At 48.9% G+C, this 17,202-nt stretch overlaps 1 long non-coding RNA gene across 2 annotated transcripts in view; it reads left to right on the forward strand.

The window, feature by feature from the left end:
- LOC120101792 (uncharacterized) overlaps window positions 1–14,916 on the forward strand; it is a 37,994-nt gene extending 23,078 nt beyond the window's left edge. For both annotated transcript variants that reach the window (XR_005502734.2, XR_010065469.1), the window contains one exon: window positions 1,484–14,916. This is a non-coding gene — a long non-coding RNA (uncharacterized LOC120101792). The remainder of the gene's footprint in view (window positions 1–1,483) is intronic.
- The last annotated feature ends 2,286 nt before the right edge of the window (window positions 14,917–17,202 follow it).

A 17,202-nucleotide genomic window follows, 5' to 3' on the forward strand; every position in this document is an offset into this window, starting at 1 on the left:
GAGACGGGAGATGGGAGACTTCCTGGAAACTTACAGGCAGGAAGCCTGGAGCGTAGGAGCGTACAGTGGCAAACAAGAAATCCTGTCTCGGGTTGGGGATTTAGCTCAGTGGTAGAGCACTTGCCTAGGAAGCGCAAGGCCCTGGGTTCGGTCCCCAGCTCCGAAAAAAAGAACCAAAAAAAAAAAAAAAAAAAAGAAATCCTGTCTCAAGGAAGGCAGAAAACAAAGACTAAAGTCTGCTGGTCTTCTGATCGTCACATGCACAGTGTGGCATGCACATGCGCACACCCCCCGGCACACACACACTTAGACATACATGTACTTGCACAATGTGCTTACATACATATGCTTACATACACGCATGTACATGCACACACATATACTTATACACACCCATATACACTTATACATGCATGTGCTTACATACACGCACTAGCACAATGCACTTGCACACACTTGCACAACACACAAACATGCACACACACATACACACTTGCACACACACTTATACATACTTGCACAACACCCCACACACATGCACACACTTACACTCACGCACACTCACACACACTTGTACAATGTACTTACACACATACACGCACACTTAAATGCTTGCACACGCACACACATGCACATGCACGCACACACACATTTTTAAAAGTGAAGATGTGAGAACCAAGATATGTGCTCAAGGACAGGGTCTGCATTTGGATCACGCACAGCGTCCGGGATAAGGGGGTGAGTCCCTAGCTCTAGGCAGGCGTGCCATGGTAAAGCACTGCTTTTTACGTTGCTATGGCACAATGGTCCAGACATATCGCCGGGTAGAACATATGTTAGACAATAGTGCACATGGTCTCAGCTCGATTTGCAAAGAAGCAAACAGGACCATCTCTACCTGTGTCTGTCTCTGCATGTGTAAATGAGGGGGAAGTAGGAAAGCACTCGCCCCTGGGAGTTGGAGTTATGGCTGAGTTCTGCGCTTTTTAAGTTCCTTGTGTGTGTAAAAATAAAGCAAGGACCAGAGTGAACCAATTAGAGCCAACGGGAGCCAATGAGTGGGTTCTTCAAGGGAGGGTGGCATGACGGTCCTGGGTTTGCAGCTTCTCTGATCACTGTGCAGATGTGGACTGTCCCCACAGGTTCATATGTATGAACGTATGGTCCCCAGCGGGTGACTCTGTTCTTGGAGGTTGTGGAACCTTTAGGAAATGGGTCTTTCCTGGAGGAAGTGGGTTACTGGGGACAAGCTTGTGGGTTTATATCCCCACCCCACTTCTGGTTTCTCTTTGTATCCAATCTGTCCAGATATTTGAAAGCTCCCTTACCCTCCATTGCCACAGCTCTGAGCTGCTCCCAGCACCATGCCTTCCCTGCCCTGACAAACCTTTAAGCCGTGAGCCTATTTGAATCCTTCCTCTTTCGGTTAGTTCTTGCCATGTGTTGGTGTCAGTGATATTGCTAAGAGGACAATGTCTGTCAGGTTCATGGCCCAGAGAACACACTCAACTGTACATGAACGAGCTGTGACCAGAAAGCTCTGGAGGAACAGAAGCCCCAGTGCCGACGATGATGCACGAGAGTTATAGGTGGGCAGGTCCAGCCATCGGGGCTTCTCTGGTCCTCACCCTGAAGTCTCCAGTGTGGGAATGAGAAGATGGTGCAGTCAGGACATCTGGGGCTCCTTCTCGGTCCTGCCCTTCATGAACTGCAGGTGACACTGGGTGGCATCATCTCTCTCACCTCTGTGGAAATGTTATATGAATCGTCAGTAATGAACCCTGGTACAGTGTGACCGGCTGCCCAAGCTCCTGCCTCTAGGCTTTCCCTGCTGTGATGGAACGGCACTCTCAGCCTGTGAGCCAAAATGGACCCTTCCTCCTGATAAGCTGCTTTTTCTCGGGCGTTTTGTCATGGCAAGGAGCAAGTGACTGATGCTATCGTCGTGTGCTGCCTTGCCTGCAATTTTGTGTTATTTTTTGCTGGGCTCCTATACTCTTACAAATACCTCTTGGCTTGTGTTTTTCAAGAAACGTAGTCCCCTTGGCAGTGTCTAAAGGCTGTATTAGCTTGGAAGTCTGTTCCCAAGGACAGAGGCCCTGGGAATAAAGTGCTTCTGGTTCTGCGCGAAGCTCTCTCCGCTCTCGGTGTCCTTTGGGAGCCGTTTCAACCGTGATGGGGCAGCGAGCCTTTGATGGAGCGGTTGGATCTGCCCAGCTGTGACACATGCTAAGTCCCGTTCCTATCCCTGCAAATCTAATTTTGCTGCTCCAAATCTCTACTCCAAATATTGAACCGGAAGAGGGAATTAAATTCTCTCAAGTTCAAATGTACTTTGCTGTCACTTGAGGAGAATGGGTTTGTCCCTAGAATCTCCGTGATGTTTCCTCACAGGCTACTTAGGTTGTAGGTTTTCCTGAAGACAGCGAACATTTGCTCAAATGAAACTGTGATAAAAATGACCTCTGGGGGTTGGGGATTTAGCTCAGTGGTAGAGCGCTTGCCTAGCAAGCGCAAGACCCTGGGTTCAGTCCCCAACTCCGAAAAAAATAAAAAAAAAATGACCTCTGTTTGCAGACCCTAAGCAGGTGGGGTGGAAACTTGCTCAAATCCCAGACCTGCCATGAGAGCAGACTTCCATTCTTCTGCTTCTCCTCACGTTCAAGCAGGAACAGACTGTCCTTGGCAACTGTGCCACCTGGTTCTCCTCACATGGCTCTCTGGAGCGTCGGCCTATCCACCAAGCCCAGAAGTTTAGCCACATGCTTAAGGTCACCCAGCAGGCTATCTTGGAAAGTGGAACTTGAACCCAGGACCAGGTGAGCCTTCCAGACTTCTGGGCACTTGGGCACCTTGCTGAGAGCCCACAGTGAGGCCGAGTACCAGGCTTGCTGACAGGTGTGTGCGGGAAGTCGATGCGTCCACGCAAAGTAGGTGACAAGGGATGGGGCTGTTCTCTGCTGCATCCACACTGCTGAGACCACTCTCTCCCTCCAAGCTGCAGCGGCTCCCTATTGCCTTCTGGGCAAGGTCTCTCCCCCTGAACTATTCCTTGTAGAAATGTTTCCTCTTACATCTCTGCGGGGTCCACAAGGGATTTGTTAAAGGGCTTTGCTGGGCACAGCATCGGCAATACCTCAGCTCCTCCACCTTCCTTTGTACCACAGGATACAAAGAGGCGTGGTTTAGCGCTAAAAATGCACTGGGGCCCACGAGCTTGTCTCAGAGGTCAGAGGTCACTGCCAGCCTAGGCTGATTAGGAAGCAGCCAGGTTAGCGGGACACATTAGCAGGATGTCATGAGATGTTCGCTAATAATTATAACCAAGTAAAAGAAAGGACCGGGCTGGGGAGATGGCTCTGCAGGTAAAGTGCCTGATCTGGGTTTGATCCCCAGAATCCAAAGTCAAAAGCATCTCCTATGGACAAGACAGAGACACACATGCACACACAGAAAGACAGACACAAACACACAGACACACATACAGATAGACACACAGACACACGCACAGACAGATGCACACACACACACACACAGACAGAGAGAAAGGGAGACAGAGAGACAGAGAGACACACATGCACACACAGAAAGACAGACACAAACACATAAACACACATACAGATAGACACACAGACACACGCACAGACAGATGCACACACACACACATACAGACAGAGAGAAAGGGAGACAGAGAGACAGAGACAGAGACACACATGCACACACAGAAAGACAGACACAAACACACAGACACACAGATAGACACACAGACACATACATAGACAAACACAACTGCAGACATACACACAGAAAGACAGACACAAACACACACACAGACGAACACACACACACACACACACACACACACACACACACACAGAGCTCCATGCTCCCAGGGAGTGGCAAGCCCCTACCTGATCCCTTTAAACAACATAGAGGAGAGAGGCACATCTGCTTCCTTAGCACACAGACCCAAGGCAGCCGGAGCAGAGAAAATATCATTAGGGGCAGAAGATCCATGCTTATTCAACTACCTGCCCTGCTTGGCCACAGGTAATTGAAGTCGGAGGAGAATCGTTGAAAAGTGTATTATGTTGTCCTGTAGCCTGGGGCCTGGGGCCTGCTATGACCATTATACTCAAGTATGCGGTTCTGTGGTTTCAGAGACCATCTGTCAGCATCTGTATGCACATTGATCCCATGAGCCTTTGCAGGTGACTTGCTGTGCTTGGTCTATCACCAGGTAACCATGGTGATATCTTTAATCCATGGTCTCAGCAACACAAGGGCTCTTCACCCCTGATCACCTTTTTGTTTTGTTCTCCTGGCCCAGAACTTACCCATGTAGCCGAGGCTGGTTTTGAACTCCTGATCGTCCTGCCTTTACCTCCCAGGTTTTTATATAGACTACCATCCCTGGCTCTTTGCTTTTGTTTGTTTGTTGGTTTTATTGTTTTTTTCCCCCCAAGACAATGTTTCTCTGTTGTAGCTCTGGCTATACTAGAACTAGCTGTGTAGACCAGGTTGGCCTCGAACTCACAGAGACCTGCCTGCCTCTGTTTCCTCAGGGCTGGGATTAAAGGTGTGCACCACTACCCCTGCATAGTCCTTTGCTTTTGTCATTAGACTCTCGGGGCCAGCCAGTTGGTTTGCTGAGTAAAGGGATCTGCTTTGGAGACCTGGGTTCGATACCCCAGACTGACATGGTGGAAGGCGGTAACTGACTCCACACACACATGCACTGTGGTACACAGGTGCCCCGCCAACACCGTACACACAGCACACACATATTACATAAATAAAAAATTAAAACGAAGCCTAAGTATAAAGTGGCTTTTGCATCTGCTTGTGGTAGATTTCCGTTGCTGTGATAAAATACCTGAGATTAGAAGGTTATAAAGGAAGAAGGTTCAGCCGGGGGTTACTTTACTTCATTGCTTTGGGGCCAGAGAGAAGGTAGGAAACACGTAGTTGGACAAAGCTGCTTTCCTCATAGAGAGGAAGCAAAGAGGAAGCTGGGGCAGGCCCCCCAGTAGCTCCTTCAAGGATACTCCTCAGGACCTACTTCTTCCAGCTACGCCCCACCTCCTGAAGCGCCCTCTGGCCATGGTCGTGCCACCAGTTGGCGAACAAAGCTTCAATGGGTGAACATCTCCCATCCCAATCATGTCTTTGCTTCAAAGTAATATTGTGTTTTCTAGAACGGTGTTTGGAACCAGAAGGACGGAGATGGAGATTCAAATTTAGTCACTTACTTGTTTCCTTGTCAAGTGGGTGATTTGGGGGCAAACTCATTTAAGATTTCAGAATTTGGGGTTCCTTACTTACAAAGGGGGGTGGTGGAGCCCCAATCCTCCTTAACGAAGGCGACATAGGCATCCGTGTGGCCCTCCATGCTGGGCACCTAGGAGAACATGCAAGCATTGCTTCATACACCACAGTGGCCCTGTGAGGATGGACTCTTCTCTCCGGCTTGTGTGTGCAGTGTGCGTGCGTGCGCATGGAGACCAGAGCCTGATGTCCTGTGTCTTCTTTGACCACCCCACATCTCCGGTGGCACTTAGGTGCCAACATCTTCAGGCTCTTCTCCCACCCTTGTATCCTCCTGGTGAGGTGGTAGGGACCCCATGGCCAGGTCCCCAGTGCTGGCGTTTGGCTTCCTGAGTTCCCAGGTCACATTGTTATTCTGATTGGCTCAGTGTGAAGGAATCTGCTTTGGTGTGCATCTCAGATTTGCCTTATTAACATATCATCCATAGTTTCACCGTACTTGTATACAAACCAGACTATGGTTAACTTAATATTTTGTTAACATAAAGCTGTATACCTTTAGTTATATGTCACTATGGTAAACCGAGAGCTGACATCTTGTTCTATAAGTAAGCTTAACTAGGAAAGCACTGGAGGCATTATTAGATGGTGGTAGCCCAGGACCCACCCCTTTCTAAATGGGGGTGTACAGGAGCAGAGGTGAGCTCCCCCACAGCCTTCCCCTCATCTTTAAGGGTAACTCCCTCAGAGCTGGCCTGGGTCTAGTGAATGCATCTGGACTGCAGCTGGACTCCTGGAGAACTGCTTCATGGGAATGAGGAGAGTGAGAGGACCCACACTGGCCACCTCACCTCCGCATTCGGCTCTTCTCATAGGCTGTACGAACAGGGCAAAGGTCATGCTTAGAGCAGCGGTTCTTTTTTTTTTTATTTTATGTATGAGTACACTGTCACTCTCTTCAGACACACTTATTCAGAAGAGGGCACCAGATCTCATCACAGATGGTTGTGAGCCACCATGTGGTTACTGGGAATTGAACTCAGGACCTCTGGAAGAGCAATCAGAGCTCTTAACCGCTAAGCCATCTCTCCAGCCCTAGAGCAGCGGTTCTTAACCTGTGGGTCGGGACCACCTCAGAGGTCAAAAAACCCTTTCACAGGGTCCCCTGAGACCATCCGAAAACACAGATATTTGTAGTACAGTTTATAACAGTTATGAAGTAGCAATGAAAATAATTTTATGGTTGGGAGTCCCCACAACACAAGTGTAGGAGAAACAGCAACGGCCACCTCTACACTGCAAAGGCATCTCCTGCTGGAGGACCTAATTGAGGACTGCCTGAGAGACCAAGGGTTACTGATGCAGACAGTGTCAGCCAATCGAGAACTGCTGTTTCGAAGAGATGCTCTCTAGGGACCAAAGGGGCCCGGGCGATGGTATTAAAGGAGATTGCAGCAGTGCTTGGGTGAGCTTGCCGCTGCTCACCTGCTGTTTCTCACCTGCTCTGAGTCTGTGGTACCTCACCTCTAACCCTCAAGGACAGATAGTATCACACAGTGAGTAGTCCAGGGCACGGGAAGCACACGAGGAACTGTATTAAAGGGTTATAGCATAAGGAAGCACTAGGAAGGTTGAAAACCACAGGTTTAGAGAGAGAACATCTCAGGGCTTTGCAGTGAGGGACCTTTTAGGGAGACATAGAAAGTGTTAGCCATGAATAAAATACCTGTGAACGGGACTACACACATGCACACACACAAAGATGTACCCAGACATGTACACATGCATGGACACAGGTACATACATACGCATGCACACAGGCGTACACACATGCACACACAGTATACACATATACACATTTACAGATACATGTACACACATACACACGTGTACACAGAGAGATGTACCCAGACATGTATACATGCATGGACACAGGTACATACATACGCATGCACACAGGTGTACACACATGCAGACACACTGGTTTACATATACACATGTATACACACATACACACATGTACACACTTCAGGTCCACTAAAATGATTGACTAAACAGACTGACAATTCTCAGTATTAGTTAGGATGTGAAATATTGCGGACTCTCACGTGCTGCTTTGAGGGTCATAAATTCAAACACTTTAAGAAACAGTCCTCTCTTCAAGATCCCCGCCCCCTCTATCTCTATATATCTCCTGGTCCAGTGTTTTCTTTCCTTAGGCATCTTCAACAAAATTACACATGTCTGTGCACCAAAGACACAAACTAACTCAACAAGCTCAAAGTACACTTTATCCATGATCAGCAACAGTTTCCATTTTGAATGAGTTTATTGAGAGGGAGCAAGAAAGAGAGGGAGAGGGAGAGGGAGAGACAGAGACCAGGGAGGGGGCATCGCCAAATCACATGCCCAAATCATTCATCAGGAAATAAGCCCCTTTAAGGCAGCAGCTGGGAGAAGCAGAAGCCCAGAGAGTCTCCACAGGTGAGGCATCAAAGTAAAAGAACAAACAGCAAGAGAGAGAGAGAGAGAGGGAGAGAGAGAGAGAGAGAGAGAGAGAGAGAGAGAGAGAGAGAGAGAGAGAGAGAGAGAGAACTCCAAGACATCTGCCAGAAACCAACTGGGGCGATTGAGGCACCAGCTGGAGTCCCTGACTGAGCCTTCTCTCCACGACAGAGCCGGCAGCTTCTCCTTCCCACTGCGGGTCATAGAATAGACACTGGTGACTGCTGCCAGGGCTGGAGACCTGCCAGCTTCTCTCAAGGGCACCGGGGTCTCTTGGGCTGTTTTATTGTTCTCGTTGCCTGCTGTTATGGAGTTGGGGGCAGCCCATCCCCAGACAAAGGCCTCTGCTGCAGGAAGGACACTGTGAGACAACACACTGGGGTCTGAAATCAGCCCCCCTTCCAGAGAAGTTTCCGAGAGCTCAAAGAGTCCCTAGGAGTTTATGTCTAAGGAGGATGAAGTCAGTTCCAACCCCCACAATGAGACAGACCACAAATACCTGGTGAGCAGAGGGAGGCGTAGAGGAGCCTTGCAAGTCAACGCAAAACCAGCTAATACGAATATAAACATAAAGCCATTACTATGAAGGTTAAAATTGGCAAGGTCATGTAGTCACAGATATCAATAACAGGCTGTCCTTGGGAAGGATGGCGGAGGGAGGAAGGCCCGGTGTAGCAGTGCTTTTGGACCCTTTCTTTCCTTTCTGCATTTTATTTATTGATTTTTTTAACTTATGATGCAGACTGCCCTTGGACATGGAGGTGGTTGAAAACAGCCTTGAGCTCCTGGTCTTGCCTCAGCCTCCCAAGGGCTGGGATTGTTGCTTGTGATCCGGGTTTGGCTGTTCAGGTGAACTCACCCTGTGATGACCTGTGTGGGGTCTGTGACTTTCCCACTTGCCCGTGTGTGTGATGCTTCAGTGAAATACGTCGCCTGGAAAGGATAAATGTTGGAAAAATAAGCTTGCTCGAGCCGGTTCTCCTGGACCAAGGATTGTGCCGGGAAACTGAGTGAGTTGATGAGGAGCCCTGACATAGACTGCACATATGTGTGTGTGTGTGTGTGTGTGTGTGTGTGTGTGTTTATGCTCAAGAGCATAGGTATGTGTTTGTGTTTATGGATATGTGTTTATGTGTGTACATCAGTGGGTGTATGTTTGTGTGTATTGTGTATATGTGTGTGTGAGTATGTATGTATGGTGTGTGTATGTGTGTGTATGTGTATATATATGTGTGTATGGTATGTGTGGTATGTGTGTGCATGTATGTGTGTATATATGTGTGTGAGTATGTATATATGTGTGGTGTGTGTAGTATGTATCTGTGTGATGTGTGTGTATGTGTGTACATATGTGTGCATGGTGTGTGTATATGTATGGTGTGTGTGTGCATGTGTGTATATGTGTGTGAGCATGTATGTGTATGTGATATGTGTGTATATGTGTATGTGGTATATGCATGTGCTTGTGTGTGTAAGATGGCCTCCGGGAAGCTTTTCCTTTCTGGTCACATTGCATGTTCTGGAGACAGTTTCTGGCTTAACCTCCATATGTTAAATTATCGTGTGCCACTGCAGGGTACTCTCAGGGATCCTTCTGTGGAAGTGTTCTTCCTCCCTTCTCAGTCAGCTGGCTCCCCAGATCCCTGACCACCCTCCTCACTCCTCAGGTTGTGTGTGGTGCCCTCTCCAGACCCAGCTGAGTGGCTCCTGTGAAAAGATCTCACAAAGCCCCTGGGTCAGTTGACCTCCTTAGGGTCGCACACCCATCGAGGCCAAGCTGCAGCTGGGCAAGCAGGGCACTTGAGTTGGACCTACATGTGCTACCCAGCGCCTGCCTGTTACACAGGACGGGCTGAGCATGTCATGTGACAGAAAGGTCAGGGTGGGGATGGAGGGTGACCTCGGTGCCTGCTGGCTTATGATCCAACCTCACTTCCCACACCTACATGGTTTTATCCTCCTAGTTGCCACCTCCCTCCCCTTAGCAACAAAGTATAGGCATTCGCGTCTCTCTCTGCATTGTGCTGCACAAGGCTCCCTGGTCACTCAAAGCTGCCGCAGACTGAACACGGCTGGAGCTGGCCCACTGAATTTGCTATGCAGTCTGGTTGTTCCCCGACTTTCTCTCTCCAGACTCTTCAATGGCCATTCATTCGTCTTTAGAGCTGACCCACTGGGCTTAAAATATCTTAACAAAGTTGGGTGCGGTGGTGCACACCTTTAATCCCAGCACTTGGGAGGCAGAGGCAGGTGGATCTCTGTGAGTTTGAGGCTAGCCCCATTTACATAGCAAGTGTCAGGACAGCCAAGACTACATAGAGAGACCTTATTTAATATATATTTAATGTATAAAATATATTATAATAGGGGTTGGGGATTTAGCTCAGTGGTAGAGCGCTTGCCTAGCAAGCGCAAGGCCCTGGGTTCGGTCCCCAGCTCCGAAAAAAAGAAAAAAGAAAAAAATTATTATAATAAAATAATGAATTATTGAATAATATTAAATATAATAAATTATGATTACATATAACATTAATTATTTTATTAATTATGTAAATTATATATCCATATCCTCAACAAGGGCCAAGGAGATGATTGTCTTCAAGACCCAAGTTCAATCCCCAGGACCCACATGGTAGGACAGAACCAACCTCTTACCTCCATATGTGTAATGTGGCTCACACTCATACAGACGTACACACATGCATACATGCAGTCACATGCAAGCATGCACACACACATATACACATGCATATACATGCACTCACATGCAAGTGAATGTGCACACTCATATATATGCACATACATGCACATGTGCACACTCACACACACACACACACACGAGCGCTAAATAAATAAATGTGTAATAAGAGAAAAGTTTAGATCCTTACAGTTTACTCTCTTTTTTTCTGGAAGACTGAGGTAAAATTTACAGAGTGCAATGCTAACTGTCATGGCTTGAAAGTCGAGTGTCACCACAAGCCCTTGTGTGTGAGGACCTGTCTGCAGCTGGTGGTGCCGTTGCGGGAAGTTGTGCCGTCTTCTGAACGTGGGCTACAGCTGCTTGCCTTAGGTTAGGGGACGAGGGGAGGCGGGACTTGCGGGTTCTAGGGCTCTTTTCTTTCAGTGCTCAATGGGATTCCTTCTGATTCCGCCATGTCTCTACCGTGATGGACAGTATCTCCTGAACCATGGGCCTAACTAAGCCTCTTTCCCCCCAGGACCTTCTGTGGTATTTGGCCACTAACTCGGTCTTAGTTAAATGTCATTGGCTGGATTCAATTCGCCTCATTGTGCTTTTATCTATTTCTAAGCCATCATTATTTCCTAAATGGAGCCTCTGCCCACCATACAGTCCCTCCTAGTTCCTGCCTCTTCTTGGCTGCTGGCAGGCACAGAACACCCCTGCCCACCCAGGCCTCCGTCTCTTCTTACATATTCTGGACATGTCATAAAAACAGAATCGTACAGTGTGTGGCCTGGGTCCAGATGCTTGCGTGTGACACTGCTTTCATCGGTGATTCGTATGGGGCTGTCGCGTGTACCAATATTTTATTCCTTTTTAAGGCTGAATAATGTTCCATCGTGCGGCTATAGAACATTTTGTTTCACCGGTGGGTAGAAACTGAGGGCATCCGAGCCTCTTAGGTACCCGGGTAAAGCCTCTGCACCCACATTCTTTCTCTGGAACATTTGTTGATTTGTGGGTGTATGAGTATGGGGCATATGTGCCACAGCTCATGCATGGAGGTCTGAGAACAGCTTGTAGCAGTCAGTTCCCTCCTACTGCCATGTGGGTCCTGGGGACGGAGCCCAGGTCGTCAGGCTTGGTGACAAGTGCCTCCACCTGCCTCGCAGTCCCTGTCTCTCCACATTCCCCCGACCACATGCTTTCCACGAGGTTGTTTTACATTCTTATTTGCCAGCTGGCCTCTGCTGATGGATCTGGAAAGCTCCAGAACACAGCTCTGATGACGTAGGCAGGGTATTTTCTGGGGCTTCAGGCCCACTCTGCAGGAGGACCTTGTGGACAGCTATTGAAGCCACAGCTGATGCCACTGCCCAGGCTCTCTGTGAAGCTGGATTTGGTGAGGGTGATCTGGGGGTGGGTTGCCTCTCCAGACATGGTCCTCACAACCTGTATCCATTCTTCTTCTGCCACCGGGATGGGAGACTCTCTGGGAGGATGGGAGCTGGATTTCCACACCTGACCCCTGGCGCCCCCAACAGTAGAAGGAGAAGCAAGGTGAGGACAGACGCTTTTGACAGTGACTGTACCCTGGTGACAAGTGACAGGAGGCAGGCAGGCTTGGGCAAGAACAGCTGACACCCACAGAAGCAGCTTCCACTCGGGCAACACCAATTTCAGCCCAGGTACCCCAGACTGGAACACCCGGAGCGGTGTCCATGGAACAAGTGCCAGTTAGGGTGTACAGGGAACTCCTCCAAGGACCTGGTTTGGGGACAAGTCAGAGAGGCTAATTTGCAACCCAGTCTGTTCTGAGTTCTGATGGGTGAGTTAATTCACCAGCTCCTAGCTGAGACGTGGAGAAGGCGGGTGGTGCTGGCCCCTTGTTTACCCAGGTCAGTTCAAACAGTCCACGGTTTGACCTCCAGACCTCCCGCCAGTGTGAAATCAATCCTTCCACAGTCTCTGTTCCTCTGAGGAAACAGGGGCTGGCCAGCACCTGATCTCCCTCCAGCAGGTCAGAGGCCAATCTCCTGGGCCCGGGAGCTAAGATGAGCTAAGGTGTGTAACACACTCTGCTCCATGGTGCCGAGCATCTGCCCAGGTGTGAGGCCCGCCATCTCCCCCGACAAGGAGCCAGATTTACAGAGATGAGTCTGACCTCAGGGCCAGACCTTGACCCTTGGTCTCAAGTCTTAGACCTTTGCATCAGCGCATGAACTGATGGCCCTGGGGGTCCAGGGACTCATCTAAGAAACAGAAGCTCATTAGGCTGTGAGGCAGATGCATCCATGATAATTCAGAACATGCAATCTTGCCAAGGAGAAGAAAATAAAACCCGCAAGCGTTCTCACCGCCTGGGGACCGCCAAGGCTGCCGCGTGTATTTTCAGCCTTCGGGGGAAACTTTAGAAGCTAACATTGGAGGTGCCCTGCTGGCTCCCAGCCACAATCTGGGGCTTCTGCCGGGTTTCCTACTGCACAGAAGTGGGCTTCTGAGCCTACGGTTCTCTGTCACGGGGCTGCCCTGCACACCGAAAGATGCTTGAAGCTTTCCTGGTCCTCTCATGGTCCCCGCTTGATCCCTGTAGTACCCTTGAAGCCAGGACCATGGAAACCATCTCTAGATATTTCCGGGTACCAGCTGGCCCTGGATGAGCATCTGTGAGTTTGGGGGTGAAGGTGCTGGGATCAGCCAGACTTGACTTTCCATCTCTGCTTAGATAAGGAGCCGTGCCAGTGACCTCTGACCCTACTCTGGAAAAGGCAGCACTGGAGAGGAGGAAACCTAGAGCACCCCGGGGGACTGTGTTTGCTGTAGGGAGCCACAGCAGCCTTGGTGAGGCCCAACTTCCCCCAGACATTAAGAAGTACAGTGAGCCCTCCTGTGTCTTTGGGAAGACCTCTGACAGAATGCTCTGTGCTGCTTGTCTCAGGGAGGTAACAGGAGCTGGGACAAAGGGCAGCTTTGGGGGTAGCCAGCTTCAGTAAATGGCCTTTCTAGGCCTCCATTTCTTTGTCTATAAACAGAAGCAATGGCGGTATCTTCTTGTCGAGGCCTCCAGAAAGGAGGTGATTTTACCTACCAATGGCTATATGAATATGATGTGAGGCCAGTGCGGGCTTGCAGGGGCATGATGGACACAGCGAGAGCAGCCTCTGAGGCTGCTGAAACTCCAGCAGCCTGCAGACCAAGAGAATGTGGTTAGCTTCATGCCTGCCTCCCACAGTTCCTGGACACAGCTGCTGTCCCCTGCGGCATCGAGCTTGTGAATGACACCTGACTTCGGAGATCTGGGATGATGGTGTCCACTCCCTGAGACATTTCAGTCTAAAAATACCCATTGTGTCCTGAGGGCTCCGGAGAGTTCACTTCAAGTTCTTGCTGTTCGTAACTGTTGCAATATTCGTAACTTATTAATATGGAAACAATATTAATATATGTGATAATATTCCTACCTCCTGCAACTCCCCTTCCCTGCTGCTGGTTTGTTTTCTGCTTCTATGAACGTGACCTCAGACAAGTAGGATCTTAAACTGGGCGTGTCGCAGTGCATGCCTTTAATCCCAGGACTTGGAAGGCAGAGGCAGAGTTCCGGGCCAGCCTGGTCTACGTAGTGAGTTCTAGGACAGCAAGGACTATGGATAGAGACCCTGCCTCAAAATACCAAACCAAGCAAACAAACGAACAACAAACAGAACCCCAACCTAATGAACAGAACCATGACATGTTCTTCCTTTTGCCTCTGAATTATTCTTGGTGTCATGTTCTTGAAGCTCATCCGTGGTCCAGCACACAGGAGCATTTCCCGAGTTTCTGAGATCTAATGATGCTCCCTCTTGCCCTAAAACTGCATTTTATTGATCTGACTGATATTTGGGTAGTGTACTGGCTGGTTTTGTGTGTCAACTTGACATAAGCTGGAGTTACCCCAGAGAAAGGAGCCTCCCTTGAAGAAATGCCTCCATGAGACCCAGCTGTAAGGAACTTTCTACACTAGTGATCAAGGGGGGAGGACCTGGCCCATTGTGGGTCGTGCTGTCCCTGGGCTGGTGGTCCTGGGTTCTATAAGAGAGCAAACTGAGCAAGCCAGGGGAAGCAAGCCAGTAAGTAACATCCCTCCATGGCCTCTGCATCAGCTCCTGCTTCCTGACCTGCTTGAGTTCCAGTCCTGACTTCCTTTGGTGATGAACAGCAATGTGGAAGTGTAAGCTGAATAAACCCTTTCCTCCCCAACTTGCTTCTTGGTCCTGATGTTTGTGCAGCACTAGAAACCCTGACTAAGACAGGTAGCTTCTGCCTTTGGATGACATATACTGTGAGCCATGGATAAGGGTGGGGCTGAGCCCACTTTCAGCCCTTTGAGGCCAGACCTAGAGTCAGAATTGCTGGACTGTATAACTGTGGGTCACAGAGTGAAGGGTGTGAGACATCTCCCAATGGTACCCCCACCGGCCCCCCTAACCCTGCAGGAGCTCCTTGTCCACACCATGGACAGGGAGAGGAGGCCAAAGCTCTCCAGCTTCTCACCGGCTCTCTGTGTTGCCATGCCAATGCCTGGAGGGCAATTTGGGAAGGTCAATGCCATTTTGGGTGAACTGCACGCTGATGTTGGCATTGTGACAGTGTGGCATCATTTCTGGTGAGCTTGGCACCCTTTCTTTAAGAAAGTCACTTTCCGGGGCTGGAAAATGACTTATTGAGTAAGAGTACTGGCTGCTCTCGCTGAGGACTCAGTTTCATTCCCAGCAAACACATGGCAGCTCACGACTGTCCAACTCCAGGATCAGGGGATCTGGGGCCATCCTCTGGCTTCTGATGGTTTTCCTGTAGAGCCCTGAGGAGCTGGTTTTTTTTATCCAAGCCTAAAGCCATGTGTCTTTTACAAACCCTAAAAGTAGGCTGTGGTGGCCTATGCCTGCTGATCCAGCGCTTGGGAGGCCAAGGCAGGAAGACTGCCGCAAGTTCAAGACCAACCTGGGCTACGGTGTGGGATCCAATCTCAACCTGCAGAGACAGTGGAGGAAGTCAAAGCCCCCATTTCTCCAGTCTGTCTACCTCTTCTGTTGCTTCTCCCTCAAGCTCAGACACCTTCAGCTTCAGTTGGGGTTAAAGCGTCTGCCTTCTGCCGCCGTTCACTTTGGCTGTTGTGTTTTTGGACCCTGGAGGCTATAGTTCATTTTTTAAAACTTCTTCTTTTTTTTCATTTTTACCGATACTCCCTAGGTTTGCTCACTATGGATATTTTAAGACTGAAATATGAGAGTAATTGTATTCTTGCCTGATACCCTGTGATGCCTGTGATCATTTGTTTTCTTTTTTTCTTCTTTTTGTTTGGTTGGTTTTGTCTTATTTTTTCTTTTTTCAGACAGGGTTTCTCTGTGCAGCACTGGCTGTCCTGGAACTCACTCTGTAGACCAGGCTGGCCTCAAACTCACAGAGATCCACCTGCCTCTGCCTCCCAGGTGCTGGGATTTATTAAGTTGTGTGCCGCCACTGCCTGGCTGGTTTTGATTTTTTAGAAGGGGATCTTCCCCCTAACCCAGGCCGGCTTTGAACCCTGCACCTTCCTGCCTCAGGTTCCGAGTGCTAGGATGGCAGGCCTGTAAACACTCCTGCCTGGCTGCCGTGGGTATGGATTGGGCGTTCACACTTCGGTATGCGTGGAGCCTGCTGATTCATGACCAGATGGCACCAGTGAAGCGCTGTGCACAGCCCAGGGTCATGCTATTTCCCTGAGGAGTGAGTGACGCTCATTACAGGAGCATGTGTGGATAGACCGAGACTCCAAACCATCTGTGCAGGATCGAAGCGTATGCTTAAGATCAGATCCCAACTGTAGCTTTCACACCAATCCCTGGGCTCCCGGCACAGGCTCTGTGGTTGGCCAAGGCTTTGGAGGATGTAAGCAGTCTCTTCAGCTTCTCCCTGGGTCTCGATGTCTCTGTCTCTCTTTCTCTCTGTTTTGTCCTCTCTTTCTCTCTCTCTTTCACTCTCTCTCTCTCTATATATATATATACATATATATGCATACATATATGTGTATATATAATACTGTATTATATAGTGTAATGTATAATATAATATGTGATATATGGTATAATATATGAAATATGATATGATATATAATGTATAATATATAATATATAACATATATATGACATGATGTATAACATATAACATATGATGTATAATATATAATATATCTGTGTGTGTGTTTGTGTGCATGTATGTATGGGTGCCTCTCTGTCTCTCTGTCTCTCTGTCTCTCTGTCTCTCTGTCTCTCTGTCTCTGCCTCCCTATCTGTCTGTCTGTCTGTCTGTTTCTCTCTTTCTCTCTGTCTGCAAGAACTCAATCCTTAATTTCTGACTGCTTTCCCAGATGGCAACCTTCTCCTTCTGTCAGCCCCAAACTGCTTCCGGATTGGTGTGCAGCTTCTAGCCAAAAGTTCCCACCACGTAAACTCAACACGTTGGATTCCAGGACTTCCAAGGACAGGGTCTCACTCTGTGTGTACCCATCTCTACTTGCTTCCAGAACCCTCAAGAAGGTGCTGCTATCTTTTTTTTTTTTTTTGGTTCTTTTTTTTTTTTCCGGAGCTGGGGACCGAACCCAGGGCCTTGCGCTTCCTAGGTAAGCGCTCTACCACTGAGCTAAATCCCCAGCCCAAGAGACCCCCATCTTAAGGTGGGAGATGAAGACTTACAGCCAAGTGTTGGGACCCCAGTGCCATGACGCTTGT

This window comes from Rattus norvegicus, chromosome 3 (assembly GCF_036323735.1).
Source record: "Rattus norvegicus strain BN/NHsdMcwi chromosome 3, GRCr8, whole genome shotgun sequence".
NCBI classification, from domain to species: domain Eukaryota; kingdom Metazoa; phylum Chordata; class Mammalia; order Rodentia; family Muridae; genus Rattus; species Rattus norvegicus.